The sequence below is a fragment of the Molossus molossus genome, unplaced genomic scaffold, assembly GCF_014108415.1.
Source record: "Molossus molossus isolate mMolMol1 unplaced genomic scaffold, mMolMol1.p scaffold_m16_p_7, whole genome shotgun sequence".
Classification (NCBI taxonomy): Eukaryota; Metazoa; Chordata; class Mammalia; order Chiroptera; family Molossidae; genus Molossus; species Molossus molossus.
In genome coordinates, this window is record NW_023425401.1 from 66271161 (window position 1) to 66287082 (window position 15922).

At 36.6% G+C, this 15922-nt stretch overlaps 1 protein-coding gene across 1 annotated transcript in view; it reads left to right on the forward strand.

Annotated features, from left to right (window-relative positions):
* The window catches only part of SUGCT (succinyl-CoA:glutarate-CoA transferase), a 1135530-nt gene that overhangs the window by 791029 nt on the left and 328579 nt on the right, over positions 1–15922 (forward strand). The window lies entirely within an intron of this gene.

Consider the following 15922-nt stretch of genomic DNA (forward strand, 5'->3'; position numbering starts at 1 on the left):
TATTTGACAAAGTTGGCAAGAGCATACAATGGAGTAAAGACAGCCTCTTTAATAAATGGTGTTGTGAAAATTGGACAGCTACATGAAAAAAAAAAAAAATGAAACTAGACCATCAACTTACACCCTACACAAGAATAAACTCAAAATGGATAAAAGACTCAAATGTGACTCATGAATTTATAAAAATCCTAGAAGAAAATGTAGGCAACAAAATTTCAGACATCATACACAGCAGAATTTTCACTGCTGTATCACCTAAGGCAACAGAAACAAAGTAGAAAATGAACACATGGGACTACATCAAACTCAAAAGCTTCTGCACAGCAAAAGAAACAACCATCAAAACGGAAAGGGATCCCACTATATGGGAGAGCATAATTACCAATGATACATCAGATAAGGAGTTAATTTCCAATATATATAGAATGCTCATACAGCTCAACAATAGGAAGACAAAGAACCCAATTAAAAATGGTCAGAGGAACTAAATACACATCTCTCCAAACAAGACGTACAAATGGCTAAGAGACATATGAAGAAACTCAACATCACTAATCATCAGAGAGATGCAAATTAAATCAACAATGAGGTATCACCTCGCACCTGTCAGAATGGCTGCCATCAACAAATCATCAAACAACAAGTGTTGGTGAGGGTGCGGAGAAAAGGGGACCCTAGTACACTGCTGGTGCGAATGCAGACTGGTGCAGCCACTATGGAAAACAATATGGTGTTACCTCAAAAAATTAAAAATTGAACTGTCATTTGTCCCAGTGATCCCACTTCTAGGAATATACACTAAGAAGCCTGAAGCCCCTATCAGAAAGAGTATATGTACCCCCATGTTGGTAGCAGCACTATTTACAATAGCTTAGATCTGGAAACAGCCCAAGTGTCCATCAATAGAGGAATGGATAAAAAAGCAGTGGTACATATACCCAATGGAGTACTGTGCAGCTGTAAGAAAGAAAGATCTCTTATCCTTTGAGACAACATGGAAGGCCCTGGAAAGTATTATCCTGCGTGAAATAAGCCAAACAGAGAAAAACAAGTATCATATGTTCTCACTTATTTGTAGAATAAAATGAACATAACAGTCCGAGGAATGGGGTAATCTCAGAGAAGTGGAAGTAGGGTACATACTGATAATTCCCACAAGAGGGGGTGGGGGGGAGAGATAAACCACAGAACTTATATGCAGGTGTGCATGAACAATGGACATGGACAACAATGCTGGGGACAGGGCGGGGAGGGAGTGGGAGTGGGGTTTCAGTGGGGGAAAAAAGGAAAACATCTGTAATAAAAATTAATTAATTAATTAAAAAAAGAAATTTATTGATCAGAGTTAAAGACTGCCTCATCTGTCAGACTATGTATCACAAAATATGTCTTAGGAATCTTTATTTATATTTTATTCAAATGTAAAATTGACATTACATGTAAAATATTAAGGGAGGAAAATATTCATCTTAATGAATATTTTAAATTATCTGTCAATCTACAAGAAGAGCTCATTTTGTGAACTGCCAAGTTAGAATGAGAAGCTACAGAGTTTGAGGAGAAACATCTCTATGCTTTTGAGGTCAATTTCACTGGGGGAAATAAGACCCCAGAACTTTAGGAAAGAAGGTTTCAGGGTTAGCCTGCCTGGCTTCTGGCTTCTGGCTTCTGACTTCTGGCTTCTGGCTTCTTGCTTCTTGATTTAAACCTATACTCAGTCATAGAACACCCTTACCTCCTCTTCAGTTTCCCAGCTCAGTCCTATACCTTGTGCCTGCATTCACTTCCTGTACTTCCTTCTTTGTTCTGTCAGGGAACCGCTTCTCTATCAACAGCTTCTTCACTTCATCTGCTATTCCCCCTTGTTCCTTCAGTGGCCTTTTCTTAGCCCAAACCCAGAGGCCTCTAATACCAGCTACATATCAAGTCACATCACAGAAGGCAGCCACTTGTTGGCTCCATGCTGGCTGTTGGAAAGTTGGGAAGTAGATCATTTCTTCTTTATCTACTGCTTTTCCAGTTCACATTATGAACTACCTGCTATTTTTTTTTACAGGTGCTTGACTCAATATCTGAGAATATAGATATTATTTCTTAGGGAACTATAACCACACATCAAGGATAAGCAGAAACTAGAAATAGCAGACCTCTTGTTGGAATACCATTTGTGGTAGAATGATTTTTCATGCACATAATTGTAATATTGGAACTTAGGCGCTGTCTTTCTCTTTTTCTCATTTTCTATCTTAAATGGACAAGAGGAGTCTTGTGACATGAGCACAGTAAATGTTAGAAAAGCAGACATAAAAGAACTTTTTTTGAGGATATACTCTATGCCAAGAACTTTCTGAATTCTCATGTCAGAAAGATAAGATTTAAATTTTGTCCCCAAGAGAAGGTAAATTTATAATAAATGCTTAAAGTTTAGTAGAGAAGGCACATTGATTTAAAAATGCTTAAAAATTTATATATTAGATTCCTGGCTGGTGTTGCTCAGTGGTTGGGCACTGAAGGGTCATGGGTTTGATTTCCAGTCAAGGGCATGTACCTGGGTTTTGGGTTTGATTCCCTGGCCTTTGTTGAGGCACATGCGGAGGCAACCAATTGATGTGACTGTCTCACCTCGATGTTGATGTTTCTCTCTCTCTTTCTCCTCCCTCCCTCCTGTCCAGTCTCTAAAAATTAATGGAAAAATATCCACTGGTTAGGATTAACAAAAAAAATTATATATTAGAGTATATACAAGATTCAGAAGTAACAGAATGGGAACTGATTAACTGTTTGGTGTGTGTGTGTCAGAGAGAGAGAAAGAGAAGAGAAACTTATGTGTTTCATTTGAAAATTTTATGAGATAGTTATTAATACCTCTGTTTTACAGATTAGCAAATTGAAACTCAGTGTGGTTATAATTTGGCCCAGGTCATCTAGTAAGTTGTTAAGTTGACATTCATGCCTAAATCTATGTGACTCCAAAGTCCAGTTGTTTTATTTAACTCTATTGCCTTTTGTCTCCATAACCCCGTGTTTTAGAATGACAGAGAAAAGCAACCGAATAAAAATAGAAAAACTTATTTGTTATCATAAGCATGGTATACAATTTAACTTGGAATGATTCCGGGTTTCCTGAAGCATTACTTCTGTGACAAGAAACTAACCTTCAACATATGCTCCTGAATTACATTTTGTAACACCTTTTCTTTCTACCTTTTGCCGTATATGTATGGTTATGGATTTTGACCATAAATGTATTTTGGGTGAGAGTTATGATTACCATGTGACATTTGTTGTCTCTGTCACCAGCTGTTTAGATTTAGTTCTCCAAATTCAACATTCTAGATGTTGGTTTTATTCATCAAAGAACTATATCAGCAGTTGCCCTATAAGATGGCAAAATAACCCTTTTGTGATCTGAAAGACTGCTTGGATTGGATCTGTATAACTGTGGTAGGGGTGAAGTGATTTTGTTTTTAAACTGTTTCTTTTTGTAATCAGGATGGTAATACCACAAATTTCTTTGATCAGACCTTTCCTGCAAATGTTCATCTCTTTTGAGACATAAGACCAAATCCATCTCAAGAGCCTGGGTGGAGTATGGCAAATGTAACTAGAAGACTATTGAATTGAGATTCCTCTGACCCTGGACAGGCCTCTGACTCTTCTATATGAAATAGAGGTTTACCTATTGCTACATGGATTTGAACTCTCTTTTGAGAATCTGAAGTCCTCCCCACATTTGCACCCACCTTTGGCTTTTCACTCAGCTTGGATTTTGAAGTCACCGGATTTTTCTCTAGACTCGCTGACCTTAACCCCTGCAGATGCTCCCCAGCCCTGAGCCCTTTTATTTTTGCAGGAATGTTAGCTCCATGGAAGTGAGAACTAATTTCCCACAGTACCTCTGTGGCCTAGAATAGTGCCTTGCATATATTGTTCCCCCTGTAAGCATGTGTGGAATGAATTTGGCACTATTAGACATTCAGATTGCTCCATCCTTTCCTGAGATTGCTTTCCTTCCAGGATGGAAATACAGCTCGATGTTGGCCCTATGTCAGCATTATAGTGAAGCCCCCCCTTTTTTTTTAAGATCCCCTACCCTGTTTTATTGAGATATAATTGATACATATCACTGTATAAGTTTAAGGCATACAACATAATTATTTGATACATGTATATATTGACACATGATTAACATAATAATTAACAAAACATGTTTAGTTAACATCCATACCTCACATAATCATACATTTTTAACCTTATGATGAGAATTTTTAGGATCTACTATTTTAGTAACTTTCAAATATACAATACAGTATTATTAACAAAGTCCTCCTACTATACATTATATCCCCAGGATTTATTCACCTTATAACTGGAAGTTTGTACCTTTTGACTATCTTTACCCATTTCATCTACCTCCCACCCCCCTCTGCCAAAAACAAGTCTGATCTCTGTTTTTATGGGTTTATTATTTTTAGATTCCATATATAAGTGAAATTATACAGTATTTATTTTTCTGCCTGACTTATTTTACTGAACATAATACCCTTAAGATCCATCTAGGTTGTTGCAAATGGCAGGATTTCTTTTTTCTTTATGGTTGAATAATATTTCATTATATGTGACATCTTCTTTATCCATTCATTAGCTAATGAACATTTAGGTTGTTTTCATGTCTTGTCTATTGTAAGTAACATTGTAGTGAAAATGGGGGCTTGATATTTCTTTGGGGCAGTGAGTTTCTTACCTTCAGATAAACACCCAGAGTGGAATTGGTTTATCATATAGTGGTTTCATTTAAATATTTTGAGGAACCTTCATATTGTTTCCCACAGTGGCTGCCCCAATTTACAATCTCATAGACAGTGCAGGAGAGTTTCCTTATGTCCACATCCTTGCCAGTACTTACTTATTTGTTGATTTATTAACAGTAGCTATTCTGACAGATGTGAGGTGCTATCTCATTATGGTTTTAATTTGAATTTCCTTGCTGATTAGTGATGTTGAGCATCTTCTCATGTACATGTCAGCCATCTGAATATCTTCTTTGGAAAAATGTCTATTAGAGAAGCTTGATATACTCTTTTCCTTCCCTTTTGCTGGAAGATGAGAATCATGTCATTTTATACTGGACATGGCATAGCCTTAGCTGGTTTGGCTCAGAGGTTAGAGCATTGTCCCGCGGACCAGAGAGTCCCAGGTTCGGTTCCCACTAAGGGCACATAACTCAGTAGTGGTGTGTCCCTGCCCCAGTTGCGGTTATGTAAATGGCAACCAGTCAATGTGTCTCTCTCACGTCAATGTTTTTCTTTCTCTCTCTCTCTTCCCCCCTCTCTCCCTCCTGCTCTATCTGAAGATAAATGCAAAAAAAAAAAAAATGTCCTTGGGTGAGGATAAAAAATATATATATATATATATATATATATATATATATACACACACACACACACACACACACACACACACACACACACTGGACCTGGCATAAAGCTTATGCCTTGTATATGCCAAACTTTCTCATGTGAATCTTCTACCTCTAAGTCTCAGCTTAAGTGATCTGTGTTGTTGTTCAGTCATCTATCCTTCCACACTTCATTTTCCATTTTCTAGTCAACCTCATTCAGCATCAAGGTAAACTAGACAGCCATAAACAAGCAATGTGGAGCCACCCTACCAAATCCATTCTTCTGACTTTTGCCCTTCTATGCTTACATAAGAAGAAAATGGGTAAGTTATATAGCTGTTTCCATAAAAATTATGTAAAATCATATTCATTCATTCAAAAAACATTTAATGAGTGTTAACTATATGTTGGTCACACAAATTAGTGAAAGTGTATTTATTTTTATTTGTGTCTTCAAAAGAGAGAAGATTTAGGATCTCCCATTTAGAAATATTAAATAATAATGACTAGTTTACAAGTTCCCTTGACATTTAAGGACAATTGTATTTATAAATGCATTAATGCCACCTTTAATGACCTGCACATTTCATAATTCTGAATATAACTGCACTATAAAGTAAGTTTTCTTCAGCTAATTAAAAAATGCTAAGAGAATATCTCAAAAACCATGAGAGGGAGAGGGAGAGAGGAATAGTGGGAGAGAGAGAAATAAAGACTTAAAAGGGTTTCTTCACATATCGTAAAACAACTACTATATTATAAATATTATAAAATTGGCTAGAGGAATAAATATGTGTTTTTTACACATATTTTGTATCTCTCAATGAAGGTACTCAGTAACGTTGCCTTAAAGTTCCTGTAATGACATTATAAAATAAAATTAGGAATCAAAAATATCTGTATTTTTTAAAACCTATCTGTTAGAAATTTAGCAGCCGCCGCGAAGGGAAAAACGAACCAGAGAGGCCAACAAATTAGATAAAAACAAGTTCAGGTTTATTGGGTACACTCTGGGCGGGTTCACAGACTCCGGGCTTCGAGTCCTAGAAGCCGCGCTCAATGTAGCTGGAATTTGTTCCTTAGGGTTTGGCCCTGCGGGGGCTATGCATGGAGCCTCTGGAATGTGAATCGATAAGAGCAAGATGGGAGTTAATCTACAAGCTCGAGGCAGGCCGTTCAGGGTGGGAGGCAAGGCTGAGTAAGGGAGACAATGGTTGAGCACTTTGCCTGGTGCCAGTCCCCAGGCTATCGGAGACTATCTAATACTTAATATTAAGGAGTTAAAAAGCATCTCTTATTTTTAAAATAAAATAAACTTTCTATAAATGATATAACTCATATACAGAAACTGACCTCTTTACAGAAAGACTGGCCTACACTGAAATGGGCTAACTCAGCAGAGGGTTTTTTGAGTATATTAAAGCTTTCTAAAAATGATCTAACATGTAGACCAATGTTTGTGTGAAGTCTTCTGTCCATACCTATGTCAAGTCACCTGCCCCTTCAGCCAGGAAAATGATACCTTTTGGCGGGTGCTCGGTGCAAAATTGAGCAGTCAGAACTTATCTTTGAAAATTAGAAGAGCTAAAGAACCAGTTCTCACTTGGCAACAAGCTTGTCTATGCTATTAATCTAAAGTAAAATCTAGTAATTCAAAAGATTTAAAGGGTTTTAAATAGTTGTAGAAATCTGCAAATTACTCATTTCCCATGTGAGGAATGTAATGTGTGATTTTCTGCATATCTTCTGCTTTTGCATATACACATATATTTAAAAGTTGTATTCTTTTGGTAGTACTAGCACCGATTCAAATATTCATCAGACTCCTCTGTTATAGAATACTTGCTTCATAGTATTATTTTCAGACTTGATGATAGCAAACATAATTATATGCAATGGTAGAATTGCTTTACATTCTCCTCATCATTATAAAGACAAAAATTTTAATTATGAAAAGAATATGGATATTCATTTAAAATGGAGAAAAAATAATTTTATTCTAATTTTTGCCTCTGCAGCCAAGATTGCAGAGTGGGTACACATGCAGTACAAAATAGAGAGTGTCTCTCCATCCGTTTGGGACACTGAAAATTGAAAATAAAAAAAAAATGTAGAGTTTTTCTAGTAGAGCAGAATTTATAATAATTAAAAAAAAACTCTGATGAATAAACACAAAATGAAAATTCATATGGAGAGCAGGAGCTGAAGCACCCAGGGCTCTGAGACTGGAAAGTAGTCCAAGTCCCATGAAGTATTAAGTGTGCCCAAAATGGTGAATCACAGAGGCCTATGGCCTTTGTGATGTCAGGGGCTTGTTAGAATTGACCTGGCAAGAGGAAGAAGCAGAGCTACTTGCTCATTTCAGTGGATTTTCCAATAAAATCTTCATTTGCAAACATGGGGACTGGACGGTGCTTTCCTCATTGTGCAAAGTCCCAGTTTTCTACCTAATTCTGAGCTTTGGACTCTCAGGTCAGATTGAGGTAAGAATGAAACTGCCCAGTATATGGAGGTGAGTTTAGGAATTAATAAAAATAAGGAAACAAAACAAAATTTTCTTGGCAAGAAGAACTTGCAAGCCCAGATTTAGCAGCATTATTTACAATAGCTAAAATCCGGAAACAGTTCAGATGCCCGTTAGTGGATTAGTGGATCACAAAGCTGTAATGGAATACAATGGAATACTATGCTGCTGTAAAACAGAGGATCTCTTATCTTTTGAGACAGTATGTGGGGACCTGGAGATGATTATACTAAGCGAAATAAGCCAGTCAAACAAAGACAAATATTATATGATCTCACTTGTATGTGCAATCTAATGAACAAAATAAACTGATGAATACAATAGAACCGGAGACATGGAAACATGGACCAGACTGATGAATCTCAGAGGGAAGAGGGGAGGCGGTAGGGAAAAAGATTAACCAAAGAACTTATATGCATTGCCCAAGGACACAGACAATACAGTGGTGAAGGCCTGCAATGGGGTGGGAACTGGGTGGAGGGGGGTAATCAGAGAATAAAAGTGGGGGGCATCTATAATACTCTCAACATAAAGATAAAAAATAAATACAATATACTATGATTAAAAAAACAAAAAGAAGACAAATGTGGAAAGTCAAGACAATGAAAGAGTCAGTATATCCCCCAAATGGGAGGAATTGCACTTGAAGAATTAGAAATAATAATTTGTCAAATGGTTTCAATAAAATTAATTTATAAATATTTGAAAGGATAAAAAAGGGACTAACATCCAAGTTAATAATAGGAGATAGTAAATAAAAGTAAAAAAATTTGAAACCAGTATGGATAAATATGGCTAAGAATCCATTAGAAATCTTGCAAATGAATATTACATATAGATTAAAAAATTGATAAACCAAAGAATTTATATGCACATATGCGTAACCAAGGAATACAGAAAACAGTGCAGTGAAGGCAGGGAATGGGGCAGGAGTCAGGAGAAAAAAGGAGTCAGGAGTCAGTGGGGAAAAAAAAGGAGGGACATCTGTAATACTTTCAACAATAAAGATTAAAGAAAGAAAAGAATTGAAATAAAAATACTTTAATAAAGAGTATAAATAATAGATTGGACACAATTAAAGTGATAGTTACTTGTAATGAAAAATAGAACTGTCTAAATTATACAGAATGTTGCAGGAAAGAAAGAAAGAAGGAAGGAAGGAAGGAAGGAAGGAAGGAAGGAAGGAAGGAAGGAAGGAAGGAAGGAAGGAAGGAGGGAGGGAGGGAGGGAGGAAGGAAGAGAATGATAGGAAGGAAGAAAGGAAGGAAGGAAGGAAGGAAGGAAGGAAGGAAGGAAGGAAGGAAGGAAGGAAGGAAGGAGGAAGAAAGAAAGAAAGGAAGAAGAAAGAGTGAAAGGAAGGGGAAAAGATGAAAATATAAAAGAGTTAAAGGATGACTTGAAACATTGAAATATATTTCTAATAGGATTTCTAGAAGGAGAGAATAAAGAAAATATATAATAGATGATACTAGCTAAGAATTTTCTAGAACTGAAGAAAGCAATGACTTCTCAACCAGGAAAAGCACAAAGTGCTAATCAGATTAAATTGAGACAATACAGAAAAAAATCTGCTTGTAAACACATTTTATTGAAGCTTTAGAGTAATATTTTGAAACATTAACTTTTTTACTGCAGTCTTATTGTTGCGAGAACAGTCTGTCTGCATTTTGTTTCTTTTTTCTATTAAGATCGCCTATTAATTTATTTTGATCTTCATTATTTATTAAGTGAAGGAGAAAGTGGTTAAAGTAGCCAAAATATTATTTTTCTTCTTATCAAGGAGAAGCACACTTTGATTTTGTCAGTGGATTCAACATGTTTTCTCTCATAATTGATTTTACATGTATCCATCAATACTATTAATCCATGTAATACCAATTAAGTGTTTTCAAATTTTCTCCCAAGGCATGAATATCACTTGCTATTGTGCAGATACTCAAGTATAACTAGTTGATTCAAGACTGTTGATACCTTCCTGCCTTAACTTTGGTCTAAATTATCATTAAGTTATTTAACTGAATATTCCAAAGACATATTGTCTTCAAGTGTGTTTCTGATTTTTTTTTTTTTTTTTTGCTTATCTATTTTATGGAATACTGAGAGGGCTGATATTCAGCTGACAAAATACTGTGTGATGTACTGGCTAGCATTCATCTTGATTAGCTGATATTTCAATGATCTATTGGTACATAATAAGGTACCTCAAAATTTAGCAATATAAAATGATGACAGTGTTTATCTTCTTCATCAATCTGAAATTTGGGGAGTGCTTGATAAAGTCAACTTGTCTCTGCTTCACTGGGCATCAGCAGTTGTGGCTCCAGTGCTGGGGGCTGGAGTTATCTAAAGGCTCACTCAAATGTCTGGTGGTTGATGCTGATTACTGGCTGGGTCCTCTGCTGGGGCTGTGGGCAGAATACCTACACTTGACCTTTCCATGTAGCTGCTTGGCTTCCTCACAGTACAGTGGCTGGAATCCAAGGGTGAGTGAAAAGAAGCCAGGTGGAAGCTGTATCGTGTTTATCATCTAGCCTTGAAGTCACCCAGTGCCACTTTTACCTCATTCTATTCATTAGAAGTGAGTCACTGAGGTATCAAGGAGAAGTGTGGCTGGGCCTATCTGAAAAGTAGAATTGTTTAATAGTGAACAAGGTGCTCTCAGACCTGTGATCATTTAGATGATACAGACCCTGGGCCAGTCCAATGAATAGAAATGTCTTTCTGGTATATTTGTTGTTAATTCTTTTCTTAAAAAAATAATTTTTCTGCCCTGGCCAGTTTAGCTCAGTGGTTAGAGAATTGGCCTGCGGTCCAGAGTGACCCGGGTTCGGTTCCTGCTAAGGGCATGTACCTCGGTTGCAGTTTGTCCCCAGCCCTGGTTGGGTTTTGCGGGTGGCAGCCACTCGATGTGTCCTTTTCACATCAATGTTTCTCTCTTCTCTCTCTCTCTCCTCCCACTCTATCTGAACAAAAAATGGAAAAATGTCCTCGGGTGAGGATAAAAAATAAAATAAATAAAATAAATAAATAAATAATTTTTCTTTACTGATGTTTAGAGAGACGGGAAGGGAGATGGAGAGAGATAGAAACATTGATGAGAGAACATTGATTGGCCGCCTCTTGAATGCCCCCCACTGGAGATTTGGCCCACAACATGGGCATGTGCCCTGTTGGAATCAAACCAGCGACCTCTTGGTGCATGGGTTAATGCTCAGCCACTGAGCCACACCAGCCAGGCTGTTGTTAATTCTTTTATATCCAACTTTAGTCTGCAAACTACCACAACATATGGCTCACTAGCCTTAGAAAATTAACTCTCTCTATTTCAGTGTGCTTCTGGAACTGTCAGAGCTTTGACTCTTTATGTTTTGCCACTGAGAACCCTAATCAGTATTCTAATATATTTACCTCTGTGTTTTTTAGTTTTATAACAGTGATAATATCTTCATGCTAACAAATGATTATTATGCCAAGAGCTTAAAATGTACTCCTTTGAGTATGTAATATGGTGGCTAGAAGATTTTTTTAAAGGAAAGGGTTAATAGATGTAAATTTTAACACAATCAATCGATGTGGAAGGAAAGCTTTGAGCTTGGTATTGTGGTATTTCTTCTTTTGACTTTCATTGGGTATTTGGAAGTATTTGATATCATTACTAGGTATTTGTGGTGATACTGCTTGAACTTTTCAGAAAATGCTGTGGGGTATATATACTTGCACATATATATATGGTGAATTTTACTCATGATTGCAGGTACTGTGCCATAAAAAAGCTTTCCTCTACTGAACATAAATTTGCCTTAAAAAGTCAGTTGTTTTTAGAAGGCTATGAGCCACTGTCTTCAAATATCATTCAAATATCATTCAGAGGTTTTTGGTAGCACATTTGTAACCACAGTACCTTGCTTGTGATGTGCATTGTAAAGCATGGATAATGACTTAAATACTAGTGAAGTGAAATTTTTGAGTGGTTTATTTTTTTAAAATTAGAATAGGTTGAAAGTTTTCTCTTTACTAATATTGACTTGCATTCTGACTTGCTTTCTTGGTGGAAGAGAGTAGGTGAAGCTATGACTGAGTCATTCCCATGAGCACAGGTCACCCATCATGATGTGCATATTGAAAAATTCTGGTTAATTTAGTACTTTGTGTTAATCTTGGCAGTTTGCTTGTGTCTACTTTTGAAAAAAATCTCAAGATCAAAGTGACTGCACATATCCCAAAGTGGTAAAAACTGCATTATATTTTTTCTAGAAAAGGTCTCACTTTTTTGTGCTAGGAGAGGCCCTAGTACCCAAGAATGAAGTGAATTTGTCCTTTCTGCTTTCAGAGTTGTTTGATCCTAGAGTGTGAAAGTGCTGTACAGGTCAGTAGGAGAGGAGGGAAGAAGGTGACTGTGTTAGGGAAAGGTTGTAGTAGTAGGGATTCAGTGTCTGGGATATAAAAGAACTCTGGGGAAGTATGATGCAGATAAAAGGGTCATGGTTGGGTGAAGGGAGAGGGAGTAATGGATTGCCTCAGAGATATAGGTAGGGCATGTGCCACAGAAGAAGGCATTATAAAAATTTGAAATGCAAGGAAAGAAAGATCAATTATTGTTTTCTTTGAAATTAAGAGCCCTTCTAGTATTGCTCATTTTATTATTTCATCTGGCACTGCTGAGTTATCAGTCAACCAAAGAAAACTGAGTGGATGGTATTGTATTGAAATAGAAATAGCAAGATATATCAAGATATCAAGATTGAATTGAGTGAACAGTCAGATGATTTAAAGTTTTGGGCATGAACATGATTACTCAGAAGGCATTTTTCTATACTTTCTTGTGCAGTCTACAGAATTTATACCATTTGGACAGGTTTGGCTTGTGCTTCCTAGCATGTTCTACTGCCTGTTAATAGCCCAAGTTTCACTTATTACTACTCTTTGTATGTTTGTCTTCCTGTCTAGATTGCACACTGTGAAGGCATAACCACCTCTACCATACTAACCACTTCATTCCCAGTATAGTGCTAGGGAAAAGTCAGTGCTAACTAAATGTTGGCAAAAGAGGAAGCATAAATATAAATACCACAGCATCTCAAACCAGATGGGTCTGCATTTGAATTCTACTTGCTTATCAGATATCTAACTTTAGCCAGTCACACTAATTACTCTGATTTTTAGTTTCTTTGTCTGTAAGATGAGGGTAACAATATATGCTTTATAAAGATGTCATAAAAATTAAAGACAATGTTTGTAAATTACTTTATTAATTTTCTGGCTCTTACTAAGTTTTCAATTAATAATTTTTATTATTTGTAATGATAATATTAAAGTCAGCTTTTCCAGGTTTCTGCTGTATTGGTTAGAGGAGATGACTACAGTGAAAAAACCATGGAGATTCAGCATCACTGTGGTTGAATACATTATCCTTAAGATGCTTGCTAGAAATCTTGATTTCAGAAGACTATGAAACAATGCTTGCATCTTCTTAATCAACTCTTCCTTTAAACTTCTGTTGGCTGTCTTTTCCCATTAAACCTAGAAAGTCATAAAATCAAACAATGAAACCCAAAAATGCTAAAACTAACCATGGGAAGTGAAATAAATATTTACACATGGCTTCCATAAGCATGATATATGTTTATACCTTTAGTATGTTTTGATTTGTGTATCCTACCACCTCAAGATGTAAGCTTGTAGCAGCTGGGATCCTTATCCTGGATATACTTTGTTTGCTCTTTATTGTCTCTAATGATTCTCAGAGTTCACCAATAAATATCCTAAATTCAGTGTAGATGCATGCATGGATAATTTAGTAAGCATTCTTATCTACAATTCTGTGTTGTTGCTTGGCTGCTGTATCAGTAGACTAGAGGACTCAGCTACAGTTGTCCTCAGAGGCTGTCTATAAAAGTGCAGGTGTTCAGCATTAGCAAATAGTTTTTATTACATGGATCGACTTTTGGCAGCCAATAATGATGTTTTCTGAGATTGAAAAATGATTTTCTACCTTAAACAGTGGGTTCACATTACTGGAATGCCAAATTTAAACAGACACACACACACAGACACATAGACACACACACCAAAATTCTTTTCATCAAGTAGTACTGAAACTGTTTTTGTTAGTTGTATACATTTCATGATTTGTATATTTTATAGTAGAATTTAAGCCTTTCTTTCTAATGTTGTGGTTAGGTTCAGTTCCTTTGCCAAATGAAGTAGACTATGACAAATTGGGAAGGGTAATGCATCCTGGTAAAAGGGTCAGGGGCCTTTCCCAAGGCAAGAAAGGACCTGGGACTCGAGCTGTTTTCGAGGCTTTAAAAGTATTAGGACATTTGGAGATTTGTTTCTATATCATCAAATATTAACTGATTGCCTTTTATCCCTGTTTACAAGGAGTTCAAATGTCCTTTGTGATGTAACTCTTATCCTTCTTCTACCTTAATCTGAAGATCATGACTGCAGAATTTGAGGACCTTGTTTAAAGTGATTAATGAGGAGTTGAGAAACCCTCTCTCTGCAGTCCCCCCATATCCTATATACATACTTATTGATTAAACCAGAGGATGAGCTATATGGCTTGGTATCTGTTAACTTCTAGGTCAAAAATACAAGACTAAAAATTTGAAGTACAGGGCCGATCATTTGTAAAGATTTAGCAAAGTTCGCATCCAACATTTTAGCTTTTTATTGGTTGCTTAGGAGTTTGCTGAGCCAACAGAGAAACTAGTTTAGCTTAAATAAATAACAAGACAGTATTATTGGTGGAGTGGTGTCAAGGACTACACTTGACTTGGTCTTAAGGCTGGTTCTGTTAAATACTTTTCCTTAATTTGACAACACATCACTGACATTTTAGAATCTTTATGAGGCAGGTAAGCCTTGATATTGAGGAAAACCAAGCAAACCAATGTCAATTATCTGAACTAAGCTCTACCTTAGTATGGCAGGAGAATTCAGAAATATTCCACGTATTAAGGTTTTTCCCCTTTATTGTTTTTCTTCTCTCTCCTTCAGGTCTTTGCCCAGAGTACATTTCAGGTTTTTTGTTCAGAATGTGGAAGGCTCAGTTTCAAAGGCTTGGGTTTTCACATCCATGTCAATATCACAGATTGAAATGTGACACGGGTACCTGGCTGCATACTTTCTTTAAACCTGAGCCAGTAATACTGCAAAATGTTAGGGGAGGTACTCTTTCATCTCACACTTTAAAGTGAAAGGTTTGTTGATGTAACCTAATTTCCAGTCTGCAGAGGTCACCCTGTAATGTAGCACAATGATGACAAGTCCATCAATGCTGTTTGATGTCTGAATTTTCTTTCCCCTGGTTTTTTACCCCCACTTTGTTTTGTAAAGTAAGTTTAGTAATGGTGATATTCTGGCTTGTCAACATGTGACAATATGTTTTCCCCTGACACAGAGTGGCTTTTTAAACCATGTGTTTACTTTGTAGGGATTATACCTGGATATAATTATGAGAGGGATAATAGAAATAAGTATGTTCTTACATACATTTGATGATGTTCATGGGAAAAGTAATCAAAGGCAGAAATACTAGACTGATTCCTTGTTCTCCTGTGACTTCTGATAATAGTGACAGTTGTTCTGTATTATAATCATTTGGCAATCAGTATTACATCAGTTGGTGATTTCAGTGCAGTCTCTGTAGGATGTGGGTGTGTGGAGATGAACTGAGGGTGGGGGAAGTGGGGAAACGTATAGCAACTAGTGCTATGGAGCAGGAGGCCATGAGATAATGCCTGTTACATGCCCAGTTTCCCTTAGTAGAGTTATTTAACCTAAAAACTAAGTCCACACCATTGTTTCTGGTCCCTGTCCTAATTTAAGAAGCAAAATCAAGGATCAATGTGGACAAAGGCATGTTATCTAGAATACTGGAAGGTCCAAGTTGGTTGGGAATCAACCAGGCCAGTGAAATGCAGGTTGAAATATAAAAGAGCCAATATTTGACCTTTTATGATTTACAGAAGTATATGACCCAATGTTTT